This window comes from Macrobrachium rosenbergii, chromosome 5 (genome assembly GCF_040412425.1).
Source record: "Macrobrachium rosenbergii isolate ZJJX-2024 chromosome 5, ASM4041242v1, whole genome shotgun sequence".
Classification (NCBI taxonomy): Eukaryota; Metazoa; Arthropoda; class Malacostraca; order Decapoda; family Palaemonidae; genus Macrobrachium; species Macrobrachium rosenbergii.
This window is the reverse complement of record NC_089745.1, coordinates 67,914,413-67,930,706: the sequence shown is the minus strand read 5'-3', so window position 1 is coordinate 67,930,706 and position 16,294 is coordinate 67,914,413. Positions and strand designations below refer to the sequence as shown.

Sequence of the window (16,294 nt, the reverse complement as noted above, 5' to 3'; positions counted from 1 at the left end):
TAAACAAAAACTTTTCTCACTGAAGGTATAGTCTGAACGGTACTAAAGTTTTTTTTTTTTATAACAGAAATGGCTACAGATACAGGCACGTATCCTATGCTGCAAATTCTGCAGGTGCGGGAACTGTACATCATTCATCCTAGTAATAAAGCCCTGTCCATACGAGCAGACTTTGTTTGCAGAAAAAAGCGGGAAATTTGTCCGTTGCCAGACTCGCCGCTTCTGTTCGCCGTACACATGGCTGAGGTGTATGTAGAGAGCTTTGAGCAACGACACTACACACTTTGACTGGGCTGAGTAATGTACATTACTGCCATGCATACGAATGACAAAGATTGTTGAAAAAAACCAATGCATTCGTTTTTTATAAGAAACTGGTAAACGAAAAGCATAAAAAATTATTTTATATTATTAAAGTAATTTTATATAATAGATGAAAGAAAATATTTACTGGAATATACAGAGATCGTGAACATGAGGATTATAATGTATTTATCACTGGAATCAAATATAACTTGATATTCATGGGAATATATATTATAATTGTCTATTTTAAATATTTGTTATTATGTATAATACCTGTGTTTAATCCTCATTATATGAAATTGTGATGTATCAAATTGTCCTTGATCTTCAAGCATTACCTTAATACATTTTTTTTTACATTCATTTTGCTCTGTTAATTTTTCTGTTATTATATTACTTCTCTCATTCATTTTCCTCACTGGGATGCTAGGGGGTAACTTTGTCAAGTAGAGAATGGAAGGTCTTGGGGTCTATTCTTACATAACTTTGGAAGTGTTTGGTGGTCCCTATGCAGTCCTCTTAAACAGTCGCATGACTTCCAAGAGCTTTCCTTTTCATGAACAAGCTTTTGCACCATTCCCCTTTACCCAGTGCTCTTCTCTTCTTCACACATATGCCTATCAATAAGGCACAGTGTGACAGTTTTTCTGGCTATGAGCCATGCTGCATTTGTTGCACTGTGCTCACCTCCACCCAGATTTTGACTAGCCAGATACGGCCGTGTGGACAAAAGACTTTTGTTGGTTTACTGATTTTGTCTGCCAGCGGACTAAGTCTCCCAGTCAAAGCCTGGTCGTACAGTGCAAGGGCATTATATTTCTCTTGTAGAGATTAGCAAAATTAGGGTCTCCATATTCTTTTACGGCCGAGTTTAGCTCGTCTAATGAAGTGCGCTTCGCTCAGAGTTCCAGATTAGACGACATCTTGGTCATGAATGACGAGGCAACATTAAATGCATCCATCATTTGTTTATTAACAATACGCATACGCTGATTGGCCAATAACAGGCATACGCCATACGTGCTTGTACCTTAGTATAAATAATAATAATAATACTTTATTTCGAATATGAGTTCATATACAATAAATTTACAAATAAAAGTAGTGATGCCAAAAGGGTACAATTTTATTATTAAACAAATGAATTTACAGAAAAAATACAATTATCACAACCAAAGTGTGTATCTTACCAATAAACAAATTTTAAAAAGGGTTATGCAACTAGACCTAAAAAGCAAGCGTAAATAAGCTCAATAACTATATTATTCTACATGCACAAATCATTCCAAATATAGCACATAAAAAAGGCAGTTTTATCTGTCAGTAGAGTATACTGTGCCATTCATCATGTAATGTAAATAATAAAGACGCATCACTGTCTTTTAGCAATCGTATCAAAACATTATTTGATTTCTCCAATCTCTGTTTTAAACTAAATACTGTGTGGCGCCCGATAACATTAAGGCAGGGCAAACCCAGTGTCACAAAACATGTGAAGCACTATTACTTCGGGCGACCCCCATCAGCCCCTTTATTATATCATTATGATATACTTTTAGTCTTCCTAAAGTTTCTTGTGTGTAGTGATACCATAGTGAAGAACAATAGATTGTCGTACAAAAAGTTTTGAATAACAGAACTTTAGTTTCATCATCACAGAAATTAAATTTCCTTATAAACATATTCCCTCTAACACAGAGCTTCCGACGCTGTTGTTCAATATCTTCATTACTCGTATTGCTACTAATTATGTGGACCAGATACGAGAATGAATTTACAAATTGTAATAAGTCATTTCGGAATGAAATCCATGGGTATTCCTGACTTTTGTTGTTACATGAAGGAATCAACATGCACACAGTTTTGCTGGTGTTGTATAATATATCATGTTCTATGGCAAAGTCTTCACAAATCTTCAGAAATTTTCGAAGTGCCCTAATTCACTTTGTTCACTTTGTTTGGTTTTATGTACAGCCCTCCACAGGGATCAATCCCTCTCTGGCGGGGGCCCATGTACATTTTCAAAATAATTGTCTTTCAGTACTTTCTCGTCAGTATCGTAGCTCCTGCAGAATAGGATAATCTTTAGTTCCTTTTTTAAATTTGCTTTCTTCTTGTATGCTCTTCACTTCAGGCGGTATTTTGTTGGATAGGCTAGTCTTGGTACACAATGTACAAATGCTCTCTCGCTGGACTTACAATTTGTTCTAGGTACAAATAGCCTATATGCTTTACTTGCCATGTCTGATTACAATATTCATTTGAGGTCTAAAGAAGTTTAAGCAGTTTCTCGGATATGTTGGTTCACCATATTTTAGTGCTTTAAAGACTGTAAATACTATTTTATATTATATTCTAGCTTTTACTGGGAGCCAATGCAGCTCAATTAGTGCTGGAGTTATTCTATCACAGGGGCGTAGTCATTTTCTTAACCTGGCGACTCTATTTTGTACTCCTTGCAATTTTCTTAGTAGGTAGTTAGGGAGACCGTAGTATATAACGTTGCAGTAGTCACGCCTCGAAAGTATTTGGTTGCAAATTGCTGTTTTCAGAGTACCTTCGTTTAGGTATTTTCTAACAAATGCAATGTTTCTAATATGATAGTTAGAAGTTTTTGTAATATGCAATATATGGTTCTTTATCGACAATTTATTATCTATAAATACTAAGTTCCTCACTGCTGCTACAATATTTATTGTTGACGAACCGAACCAATAGTTATTCTATTGAAGTGTTCTTATTTTCATAGTGCACTGTCAGATCCAAATAGCATACACTCAGTTTTGTATTTATTAAGTTTCAATTTCCAAAGTATGAATGCGTCGTACAGCACTTTCCTCTCTTGTAATCTTGTCATAAATATCAGAATTAGGTGAGATGCTTATTGCTCAGCAAAATGGTGGAAAATTAGGAGATCATTACCAAGAATACCACAAAAATCAGCATACCTGGTATCAACTGATTATGCTGAAAATGTTGAAAAAGTTACACAGACTAAACTGATTTTTGGAATAAGAAAACCAACTGGAGTAATTGGGATGCCGCATGAAAGAAATATAGACTAAATAATCTAGGAGACAAGTTATTTGGGTCCGTGATAAGGCGAGAAGGAAAAGTAGTCATGGTGGTAAATAACGTAGCAGGACGTCAGCCAACTTGAAGGGCCATGGAATCACGAAAAGCCGCCATTGGTGAACATCTAGACTAGATGGGAATCATGCAAGCTGCAATACCAGGTAGAAAAATATACAATATTGCTCCCGAAAATCTTGCTAACCAGTTAAGACAAACGTGGTTTACTTTAAAGTGACCTTTTAGGTGATATACAATGCCATGTTTTTGCTTTTACGAAATAAAGATGTGTAGGTCTGCATGTGACTCTCAAAAACTACAAACACAGCGGATGGGATCTTGTGCTCAGTTGAAAAGTATGCAAAAGAACTGATCATCTCTAACCAACGTTTGGTTAAGTGCGTTGAAAACATAAGAAATCTAACATCCGAACCTTCAAGTACATAAGGCGTTTAGGCCAGTCAATAAATGACGAAAAATAGTCAAAAAAGGAAAAAATTCATGGGAAGTTGCAATAAATTTCATTTCTTTGTAATTGGGTACTTGATAACATTAATTCTGTATCCATTTACCGCCTTGGATTTGGCCGCCACCTACGAAAAATGACCAAAAAAAAGTTTTTTTTTAAATATCTCGCTTAGACCCTACAAAAAAATGTTCTGTATAAGTTTTTAGCGCGCTGCACGGTTTCAACGCTGGAGGAGAGAGAATGTTAACAGTTTTCATATCCCCAGTTACCCAATATGCAATACCACAGAAAATGATCTCGATTGCTATACTGAAGAATGGGTTAAGCTAAGTGAACTGCAATTTTTCTTTTGTTTCGGCTGTTTTGAACAAGGACAGTAAACCTGACAATTATTATTTTGTGGAAAAAATGTCTCTATTTGCGAAATACTTCATTTATGGAGGACAGCTGAGGGAGTGACTCGCGAAGTTAACGAGAAGGGTGTGAGAACACTGATAGAACACGGCATTAAATGGAAAGATGGAAAACACTCTCTGAACGACTGAAAAGTGTGACAGTGCATGAAAAGTTCACAGGAAAGAAACAAGCACTGAAGCTTTTCAGTTGAGACGGCAAACCTCTCCAAGGCCTACAACTTCTCTGAAATGTCAACGATCGGATTTTGATTTCCTTCATGATTGTCTTTTTTGTGGAATTGATGCCTCTATATTCTATAAAAAACAAAGCAAAAAACTTTTGAATGTGCATGAAACTGTGCAGTGTCGAGACTCTTCCCGTTAAGGACACTATTTTGAAAGCGGGTGAAAAGAGTAGGCTAACGATGACTGGGGCAAAACAGGTAAATTTCACATATGTAATGTAGTAGCTACAAGTGCTGGTGAGGCAAGATACCATTAACCTGCATGAAGAAATGCCTCCAAACATCCTCTGGGATGAAATGTGGTCTTCCCAAAAATACCCCAGTTTCAGAGGCAATGACTCACGCTTTTGCGTACCTTGAAGAAAATCGACTAAGTTCAACTTTTTTCAAACCTTTTAAGAATATAAGGGTGGACTACTACTTGAAAAGACAATAAAGTCTGAATTGAAGGAAAAGTACAAAGACGGCATTGCTTTATCTGCAAAAAAAAAAAAAGCCCGTGATGCGTTTCCGTGACACCGGGAACAAAATTCTGACAGTTGCTTGGTTTGAAACGTAAAGTAATGCTGAGAAAGAAGAGCGCCTTAGGACAGTAAAAACCAAGGTCTAAAGAATATAGTATTCTTAGTATTCTTTAGACCTTGGTAAAAACAGCACCAAAAATATCCGCATGAGACGGATCAGTATCCACCACCGGAAAAATTCCTAAATGACTTGGAATCTTTTATACAGATACCCTAAACTGCCTTGTTAGAAATGTTGTCTTGAAGAACAAGAAAGGAGATAAAAGTAAAAGGGATAAGAAGTGTTCAACAATTTCTCATGCCACCGTAGCAGTAGTTTGACTAAAATCTTTCATGTCACCTCTACAGGTAGGCCTCGCTCTTCATCTCATTTCTAAGCATCTACTGACTGTTCTTTCTACTTTAGGACTGTGGGCTTCCCACATTGAGGCAGCGCTGTTTCAAGTATCAGCTTTGCAACATCCAGATAGGGAGCCTCAAACTGTTACATTTACACAGTATTCGACAACGCTGATGTAAAAATCTGTACCATTTATGGACTCAGCACTTTCCACAGTATGGGAGGGATTCAGTGTGTCACTCCTCCAAATGATTCTACTTCAGTTCGGCCAATCACAAGATTGAAAAAGATCCTCCGTCCATTCTCTGTTGGACAGTTTGGTCATGATCCCACTGAAACATTTTAAAATAAAGTACAAGAGGAATAAATATAACAGTTAAAGATTTAGCAAATATCAATCCGATTCCCACCACTGTCTCAATATGTACAAGGGAGCTCCAGTGGCTATATGGAAAATAGCAAGTGAAGAGTGACAATCCAGGTTGGAATGGTTACTCCGAGAAATGTATTGCAGACCTGCATTATGATGTGTCCCACGTGTCGTGTCTTCCATTTACTGATTATGACACCATGTCTACGTTTCGCCAAATCACTGAATAAAAGTAAACTTTCTCTAGCTTCCATGCCTCCTACAGACGCTATCGCTGGATTTTCATTCATTATGTGCATATCACCTAGTTCAGAAGTGGTTGGAAAATGACTTGCCGTCTACACAATGAGGCTAGAATAAGATAATAAAAGAGCTGGTCCCAAACACCACAGATAAAGACCTCGTTCCCCAAGGGCTGCTCATCATGCAAATGCCTGGGAGGTTGCCCGACGGCCACGTGTAGGTGCAGAAGGGCAGGATTAGAATGCTCTGTGATATGTGTTTCATGAAAGGGGATATCATGTTAACACTAACAATCATCGATGAAGAGGACTGTGATGATCCCATTGATACAATATCAGAAAACTTTCTTGTGGATGAAGGAAAAATAACACACGGAACAGAATTATCAGATGGACGCTTGCACGTACCAGGAAATAACTTGGACTCACATCAACGCTATTAGATTCCATTATCTTCCTATGAAGAACAACACAGGCTATGTTCCAGCAAAGCAGAGTGATAAGCGATAGTTTGTCTTGCTATCCGTAATGCTGTCAAGAATGTCAATTACAAATTCGCAAGGTGCGTGTGTGTGTGTGTGTGTGTGTGTGTGTGTGTGTGTCAAATCGCGTTTGGCACTGAATACAATGAACAATGAAGTTTCTTTTGAGCATGTGCTTTAGCACGCTGACATGGCTTTTTTTAAATTATTTCTTTAAATAAATACTTTCATTAACCCTACAGCCTAAGTATCAGGACTTGAATTTGCCTCCACATAGTAGGGACTCGGGTTTAAGTTGAGCCTTGGTCGGCAGGACGTAATCTATACAATTGTTTGAGTAACGGGGGAAAACTAAACAGAAGGAAACGAGGAGGAAGAGGCCGCTTTCATTGTGGACCCTACAACCCAGGGTATTTCAGCACTCGAAAAGTATTTATTCCGCGGACAACGGTCAGACGAATAATCCCCCACACAATGCACCTCACCTTACCCACTTACCTGTTTTTAGAGCTAAGACAGCATACCGAACCACCAAGTTCACACTGGATGGACATTCTTGAAATTCAACGGTTGTTTGCCTATTTGTGTAACTTTTGATATTCAGGTACAGAGCCACGGTAGTTTACATGTAAGAAAAAAAATACCAGAAATCATTAGAAACAAATCTGGTGCGATTGGATATATCAAAACAAAACAACACAATTATAAGAGACTGCTTTTCTTCATGTAACATTTACAATCTACTATACTTATATAACCATATTTCTATTTCTCTCTGCACACAGGTCACAAAATCATGAAGCTTTTTTGAGCAAAAGGAGGGGAGCTAAAACCATGTTATTTGATAACTTGGCAATGGTTCTTCAACAATGTTTTTATGAAAGAAATTGAATTTCGCTCACTAAAACCATATAAGTAAAATGTTTTTAGTAAAAGAAATCCAACTGTATTCGCTAAAACCATGTAAGAACTATGTTTTTACAAAGATAAATCAAATACTATTCACTACAAACATTTCCATATACTTAGACTGTCGCCAATTGGCTCAAGGGCCAGCTGTAGTTCTTGACAACGAAGTCAAATACGTCTACAAAAGTCAATCAAATTATATGTGTTATTAATTCGTGTGCTTCTGCTCCTTTAAATAATGAGATGACGAAATAAATCATCACTCATAAACTGGATGAAAGAGGAGAGGCCTTGATAGCTTTTACAAATCATTTATTGATAAAACACGTGACTCAATTGCTAACTCAGCAATTAATGCCAGATTTGCTGTTGTCTTACAATCACTGGTAAAATTTCGTTGCTCTCTGAAGAAATGGACCCAATTCAGCTATTTTAAGGATATGCATAGTGATATATAAATTGTAATTCTATGCAAAGCATCGTTGTTATTACAGTCAAGTTTTTCCATTTTAGAACTGATTTGGGACTCATGATTTCCCTATCTCTAAATGTTTCATGACCGTAACAGTTTTATTGCAAGGCAGTTTAAGGCCATTCTTATCATTCATTGTCTTTACAATATGTTAAATTTAAGCATTATTCTATTCTATTATTGCTGGACTGATTAATTGTGAAAGCAGTAAATATTCACAATCACCTATAAAGATTACGTTTCTATGCTAGTTCTGAATTATTTCTGCAAAATTCAGTAAAACAAAATCTGAATACTTCCAGAAACTGAAACGACAGATTGTCACAAACCCTACGCAGCTATGGAGAGAGAGAGAGAGAGAGAGAGAGAGAGAGAGAGAGAGAGAGAGAGAGAGAGAGAGAGAGAGAGAGAGAGAGAGAGAGAGAGAGAGAAAAGAGAGTGTCTAGCTTCATAAAGGGTCCAAACTCCGTACGTAAACACTAGCGCTCACAAAATAGTATTATAAGCAATAATATTCCTTAAGAGTGCGTGTATTTCTAAATATCACAACACATTTATAATCAATGCTAGGGCATAAACTCGTTGAGAGATAGACACATATGTAGAAGTGTACGTACATATAATCATTAATATTCACACAAACATACTTGACAGTCAACGGCCATTTACAAGAAAAGACATATAAACAGTGTTGAATGCAGCATATAGTGGTTCAGCATACAGAAATCCTTCAGACATGGGTAAAACATTGTGTAATACTCATGGAGGGCATGTAATCTGGTATGAGAATGACATTTAAATAAAAGTCGTATTGCCTTAATAGTATACAGTGTGTACAAATGAACAAAACTTCTATACATGTACAGTAAGAAAGCATTACATAACACAGACTCTCACTTGACTTCTCTTATCTTACACAACAGTGTAGAGACATTCGATTTTTATACGGAGCACTCCATACTAATTGTCAAATCCACGCTGTCTTATCGTTCTTAAGAGAAAAAGTGTGTTTTTAAATTTGTTCTTGAAAGACATAATAGCTTCAGTCCTCCTGATATCAAGTGAGAGCTTATTATAAGGTCTTGGAACGCAAATTTACTCTAAAACCAATAAAATGAGGTTATACCTAGTTGGTCAGAATACGTCGGTACATATTAGAAAACAATGTCCGATTTACGTGAAATTGAAACGATCTTTTGATTTTATTAAAAACCTACTAATAACGAAAGTGTACATACATTTAATGCATACACATTATGCAATGGATGCTTACAAGTCTAAGCTGAATGGGTTACATTACTCACGCACAAATTTTACATTGCGCCTACGAGACAAAATCTAATGAATGTACGTAAACCTACAAACGTGCCAACTTTTCCACTTAAAAAAAAAAACATGTGACGTTACTTAAGCGTTCTGAATTTCTTCCAGTACGCTCAAAAGTAGTCGGTGTGATGAGGTATCTCCCATCATGCTGTGCTGGGAGTAACCAATCAGAATCCAGTTGGTAATATCAGCCAATAACAATGCTGATCCTCTCTCTCCACGTGCCCTGAACGATAAAATCTTGAGGTAAGATATTTCGATTCCGTTGCCTGCGGAGTGCGGAAGTTTGATGTTAGACAAACCTAATTTCCCATTAAGAATTTCTTTGAGATACTTCGCAAACGCGAAGTGTTTCTATACGGGATTGCTTCTTACACAACAGCTGTTGTTCAGCTATAACGACTTACATTTTTTTTTTTTTTTCTGCCGTTTTCGTGGAACTTGCTGTTGTGGAAGTAACCTCGTACGTGGCAAGGGGCCGACAACACGTGGAGGGTAACCATCTCGGGGGAGCTCTGCAAGGTAAGTGGGTTCTTTATCTTTGTTTCCTTCGTCGTATATTGAGAACCTGTGTTCATAAAGTTTATACCATCTTTGCTTGGTAATTTAGGAATGACTGGGCAGGTGCGAGGAAGATATCAATCTCACTTTGCACCAATTTTAAACACATTAAATATCTGATAACTATGTATTCAAATTGGATTTGATATTGGTCGCTTATACTGTATTTTGTTGCAGTTTCGTACCGCAACCAGAAGCAGTTTAGCATTGTCGGTACCGTGTTTACATTTGTGCAACCTGCACGTGTTTCATGAGAGCATGGAAGCATGCTCATTCCAGGGCTTTTTGAAAAGATGGGCCTACATTTCCATGTAGTAGTATGAATTTTCTTGCTTGCTCACCACACAAAAAAGACAAGATTTCACAATTTTTGGGGGACAAACATGGTATCTCAGGTCAGTTTGCTGTTGACCCTCTTTAGCTAAATTTAGTGAATTAGGCTAATTGATACGGTGGTGATAAGCACATGTAGGTATGTTATGCTATTTATTAGGATTTTTAAAATTTTTATTTAAATAAAAATATATTTCTAATATATTGTTAATATGACCATGTACGGATGGGAAGTGCGGTAGTATCGCAAAGAAGCTATTCCTATGGAAAAATCTTGATATAAACTCTAACAGTAACACTTTGGTGTGGCCTTACTAGCTTTCGAGGCCATGCGGTTGAGGCATAACTTTTCTTTCGTCCACCGTTTCATTACATTTATAGTCAAGAAAATGTCCTGGCCTAATCCAACTCTTAAAATGTAAGCTTTATACTGTACAAACTCATTACTAGATAAAATGCTAGGTAAAAAGCCATGATAAGTGTTACTGGAATATGTCTTGGGGATACTGCTTTCCCTGTGCTACTAGTGCCTTATCATTCCATTCATTATCAACCAATTATCATTTCATGTAACATTTTCTGAACAAGTTGGGCTTAGAATCACTACGATTTCCAGAAATTCAGGTAAATACTCAAGTCAGGTAATATCATCCTGAATACTACCAGGAGCAATGTCTTGGCAACTGTATTATGTGTGGTTACGACAAAGGTCTACTGCATGTGAAGGGCCACATTTAAAACCTAGAGGCATAAATCTAACTCATTCTGCTCACAGAAATGTCGAATTTATAGAATTTTCAACCAAATTCTGCCATACATGTAAACTTTATTTCTGGTAAACTAGGTTAAAAGCATTCTGTTCAGAATATAGTGATAATCTATCCCTGCTAGGCTAGAGGTTCCAACATTGCGATTTGAGGCCAAACTGTCGCTGAAACGTTTGCCTTCAGCATACTGTCGTTCTGAACCAGGATGAGCCACATCGATTTCAAAAAAGAATTTTATTTACTCTCAGGGTTTGGAAATAATACTAACAATGACTTTATGCTTGAGGCCTTACAGGCTTTTCCCCTTAATTTTAGCAATTTTAACTAACTTTAAATAGCGTTAAAAGTTCAGAATCAATGTTTACATGAGTATCTTTAAAATGAGATATGCAATAAAACTGCTAATGAAAGAGGAAATTATTACATAAATAAAAAGCTGAAGACACGAAACAAAATTTCATTAATTATCCAGAAGAACTCTAACTCTAACCTGAGGAGACCAACTCGATGTCTGTAAAGGAAAGAAAAATTCAATCAAAGAAAAATTAAATATTTCTTATAGGAAAATATAAGAAAAGATAGACGCTGGGGTCTTAAAGAAATGAATCCAGTGTTGCAGAGCTGGAATTAGTGATAAACAATACAAAAAATCCAATATAGGGTGAAAAAATTAATGACCGCAAGAATTATAAACAACAGAAGGGTCAAGAACGGCAAAAAAAAGTATTGGCAGTAGCACAGAGCCAATACATACGCGCATATAAGCTCAGCAAAGAGAACTAAAACCACTCGAAGGAAAAAATGGAAAAAACTGAAAAATAAAACAAACTACCAAAAAGTTCTCGACAAGCATACCTGAACAAGATGATAAGACAGGTGAAGCTTTTGAAGCTCAGACTACACCGTGCAGTATGAAAGAGAAGTACTGTAGAAAAAAGCATTAAAATATTCTGGTCTTACCCTGAAAATGCAGGAAAAATATGACAATACGGGAGGGATTTCTAGAAATTTTCGATGTAGCATTAAAAGCAGATGGCATATGGATAAGGACTAACAAAAACAAGCATTAGTAACAGCAGCAAGTACGAACTAAGTAAACCAAAGATAGGAGGCCACTGGGACCAGACACCCAGTACAAGGGTAGTGCCATCATTGTACCTGACATGGTGCACTGTCAGCATTACTAAAGGTTGTTTAAATCAGTGATTAATAGGAGTCAAGGCACTATATATACATATATATATATATATATATATATATATATATATATATATATATATATATATATATATATATATATATATATATATATAAAAATACAAACACACAATTATATAAACCAACTTCGTGGGCATGGAACGCAAATTAAAGATTAGGACAGCAAAAACCTGACGTGGCCAAAACAGGGAGCCCAAAGGTTAAGGATCTGAGGCCAATGGCCCTTGATAAGACTTCGCATAAGATCTTTATGGAAGCTATAAGATGTAAAGAAAAGGATATTTGATAGACAACGTATTAATGAACGAACAATAGGTAGGTCTTCCACCAAAAGGAAGAATTTCAAATAATTCATACTTCAAGAGGTGGGATCTTTCCTAGATAGTGACCTCCAAGGGTTCCGGTATGTATCCACCTTTGTGGCGTGTTTAGTACAAGGCCGTTGGGGATGACCACAAAAACATAAAAAAAGGCTGTAAATATCATAAAGATAATGACCCCCAAGAAATATAGTCCTAGATAACGACCCCGAACTTTGCCTAAGAACACTGTCTAAGAAAGATACAACAGGTGTACATAAGGGTGCTTATAGGAGGGAAAATGGCGCTGTCTTAGCAGCAGATTTCCAAAGAAAACGGATAGAGGCAATCACGAAAATTCAGGACGGACAGTAGTGCTGTAGAAAATAGCAGATATGTTCCAATAAGTATGTTGCAACAAGGACAAGCAGGATTCTAATATAAATAAATAGCTACTATACAGTACAAGAGGAAATACCATTACGAATCAGAAAAGGATGTCGTGAACCCATTTTCCTTTACCCAATTAACATGGTTATTGAAAAAACTCCGGAATTTCATGGGCACAAAAATGGATCTTGAAAAAATGCTAATGAAAATAACAAAATATTGTAAAAGAAAAAGCTGCCTCTATCGGCCTTTTAATTTACAAGAACAAAAGTGATATAATATGCGCTAAAAAAGAAAAGAGCTACCAATACCGATCGAAAGGATTGAAGTCACGATATTTTAAATATAGTTTTAAATACTTATGAGTAAGGATAATTTCTAAAAAAAATTGCTTTGGTAAGTACAATACGGAATGCATAACAAAAGCAAGGAAATGTGTAAATCAAGTTTGTTCACTTAAATGGAAAATATATTAAGAAAGAATTCTGAAAACCAACAGCTATGCCCTTATTCCTGAGTCCTGAAGAAATACTGGAATTCAGTGAGGAAGGAAATTCATTTTCTCCAGACAACAGAAAGTCAAGTGTCCAGAACCACCCCTGAAATCACAGTGAATTAAGAAATGAAAAGACATGAGCCGGTTCTAAAACTAAACCACGTTCATAAAGAGAATAAAAGGCTACATTAAGGAGATCAACATCAATCCACATGACCTAGACAGCTCGCCCGCCAATAGAATGAAGAAAAGGATAAACAAAATAGACGTCGAAATGTAGAAGAAAGGGAAACTATGAGCATATAAGAAATGCAAGTTCGTTGGTCGAGAAATGTAATGCCACGATAACAGTTAGGCAAAACTATAAAAAAACAAAAAGGCAACTGAAATGGAAGAAGAAACACAGACGACAGACAAATGTAGGCTACATGTGGGTACAAAACAGAAAATCTAGAGCACTTCTTATTACACTGCAACATGGAGAGATAATCACTAACAAGTACTTGCATTCGAAAAGCTGGAAGCTGATGATACTGAAAATTGGAGAAAGCTCACGATGAACTTTGGAAGAACAGACAAGAAATGCAACTAAACTGGGGAAGCCAAATCAGAGGCACTTTCCCTTAGTCTATATTCTACCGTTCATTATATTTACACAAATGAAGAGAGAACTGAATAATTTTAGTATATGTAACAGTCAGTCAGTTAGGTACGAGGTCAACTCTAAAGTACCAAAACCAGATTCTTAACGTGTACCCAACTCATCATCAGCTTACCGCGGGTACCATTATTTTTCTGGATATGTGACTACTGTTTATGTAAGCCCTTAACTTGGAGCTTGCTTTCGCTCATTAGTTGAAATGTTAATTTAATACTGCCAGAAAACTAGGCCTTCTGTAACTATAGAAATCCAATTATTAACTATGCGAACTTTCATAACAGTAAAGCCATTAACTTTTAGAGCAGGATTTCGCGGAATAGAAGGCATTTACTTTAAAAAGTAAAGGTAAATTAGCATAGATTTTTACATAATTCAGAGCACATGTCAGAAATCTGAGGGTATACTGGAGTAAAGAGAATGGTTACCCCATTGGCACAGGACGTATGATGGGACACCTCAACAGAAAGTTGAGCTTCACGCTCCCAGAAACCCATTTAGTTCCGTTATTTTATAAGCAAAAGCACTAAACGCAGGTTCTTTACGAATGAATGTTGAAATATTATCCAACACTAATCAAAATTTTATATTATTACGGGACGAAAAGTAAACCACCACCTGAGTAATATTGTCTGAAAGTTGAAAGATCCAAGAAAGCTGTACACGGAGTCAAAACATCATCGTTTATGTAAATTTAAGTCATACAAATTGTACCTAGGTTTCTGGTCACATCTGATTTGTTAAGGTGCTAAAGACCGGATAATTAATATTCTTAATCTTTAATGAAGCTCAGCTTCTGCTGAGTTTCCCGCCTTTGTTAAGAGCAACAACTTTCGTATTTTGGGGGAGCAAATAACTGCAATAACTAAGATAGCCTGCTTACTTTACTACTATAGATTTTCAGGCCAACAATCGTTTCCAGTGAAAATTCAAGGAACGAGAACATATATCCATTAGGAACAGCAGAAAAAACTTATCTAGATTTACGATAATACAGACAGTAACTTTATTTCTGATTTCTCATAAAAATGAATGGCCTCCAGTATAGCGGCTCCAGAATATAATAGAACAGAATATAGGATTTAGGCCAAAAGCCTAGCTCTGGGACCTATGAGGTCATTCAGCGCTGAAACGGAAACTGACAGTAAAAGCTTTGAAAGGTGTAACAGGAGGAAACCTCGCAGTTACTTTATGAATCAATTGTTAGGATATGGTGGAAAGTAAGATGGAAGGAAGAGGTTATGAACGAAGGTACAGTCAAAGCACTGAAAGGGGTTGAATGCTAGGGGCCGAAGGCACGCTGCAAAGAACCTTAAGTAGTGCCTATAGTGCACCACATGAGGCACACTGACGGCACTTAAAGGGGATACAGCTTCTCCAAAACAGGAAATCACGCCTATCCAAGGTTAAATTTAAGCGGTCAACAGAAGAACACAGCTAATGACCCTTGCTTCAAATCCTTCAGTACACCATTTTTGTAACTGTGTTCTGATTGGACGGTAATTGATCCAGACACTGTTTGGTTTTCTTCTCTAGTTTTATTTTTCATACACCTCGAGGAAAGCTCCTTAACTGATGCCTGATCCTCATGAGTTATTGTCCTACTCTTGTAGGGTATCAGCATCTCATTCCAAAGCCATTATCAATACAATTACTAAACTAAGAACAGTCTTCCTGACTATTCTCTAAATAATTATGGTCAAAAGTCCACAGGGGACTTTGGTGCTAAATTGGAGGGTCAGGTTTCTATGCCATAGTTGTAGTTTACAAGTTTGCCGCAGTCCCAAAAACAAGGAGTTAGATAATGTGTTGAACTGGCGTCATTCCTTGGAATACTCCATAATCTAACTTACCAACCCACCTAGCAAAATACTTCATTAACACCTCTGTGCATTTTACCTCAGGCACTCCTAAATTTTGCAAATCTACATGCAAGAGGGTTAAAAATCCACATTACAGCAATCATACAAGCGCTACTGGTTTCAAACAGACGGTATGGCTATAACCAGTTTGGTAACTGCGTTGCTTGTAAGCTAAAAATCAAATAAACAAAAGGATAATAATATATTTGTAACACCACTAGCAAGATTTCTTCTCTGACAAATTGCAAATCAAGCACTTGGTACAGATGACCTCATGAAATTCGGCACATATCACGGCAAGTTCATGAGATATCTAACAACTCCACAATGTAGCAGGTAGGGTTGTCTGTAAAACAAAATCGCTATATATGTAAACATGCAACAAAAAGCACGTTTATAAAAATGACCACATAATATTAAGTAATATACTTTAAGTAACATTCTGGAGTTGCCTGATGTCTCCTTAGCTTGCCGTGATGTGTACAATGATGTGTGAAGCCAACTATATCATTATTCAGAAGATGAACCCTATTCATATGGAACAAGCCCACAGGGGCC

The 16,294-nt window shown here is 36.8% G+C and overlaps 2 protein-coding genes across 3 annotated transcripts in view; one reads left to right on the top strand and one right to left on the bottom strand.

Annotated features, from left to right (window-relative positions):
• LOC136838878 (uncharacterized) overlaps positions 1–16,294 on the bottom strand; it is a 532,018-nt gene that overhangs the window by 481,281 nt on the left and 34,443 nt on the right. The gene's annotated exons all lie outside the window — the stretch shown is intronic.
• LOC136838879 (DNA ligase 1-like) overlaps positions 9,442–16,294 on the top strand; it is a 211,468-nt gene continuing 204,615 nt past the window's right edge. Inside the window, exon 1 of one of the 2 annotated variants that reach the window (XM_067104558.1) lies at positions 9,442–9,674. The gene's annotated coding sequence lies outside the window, so the exon portion shown is untranslated. The remainder of the gene's footprint in view (positions 9,675–16,294) is intronic. The other variant, XM_067104564.1, reaches the window with a different exon arrangement.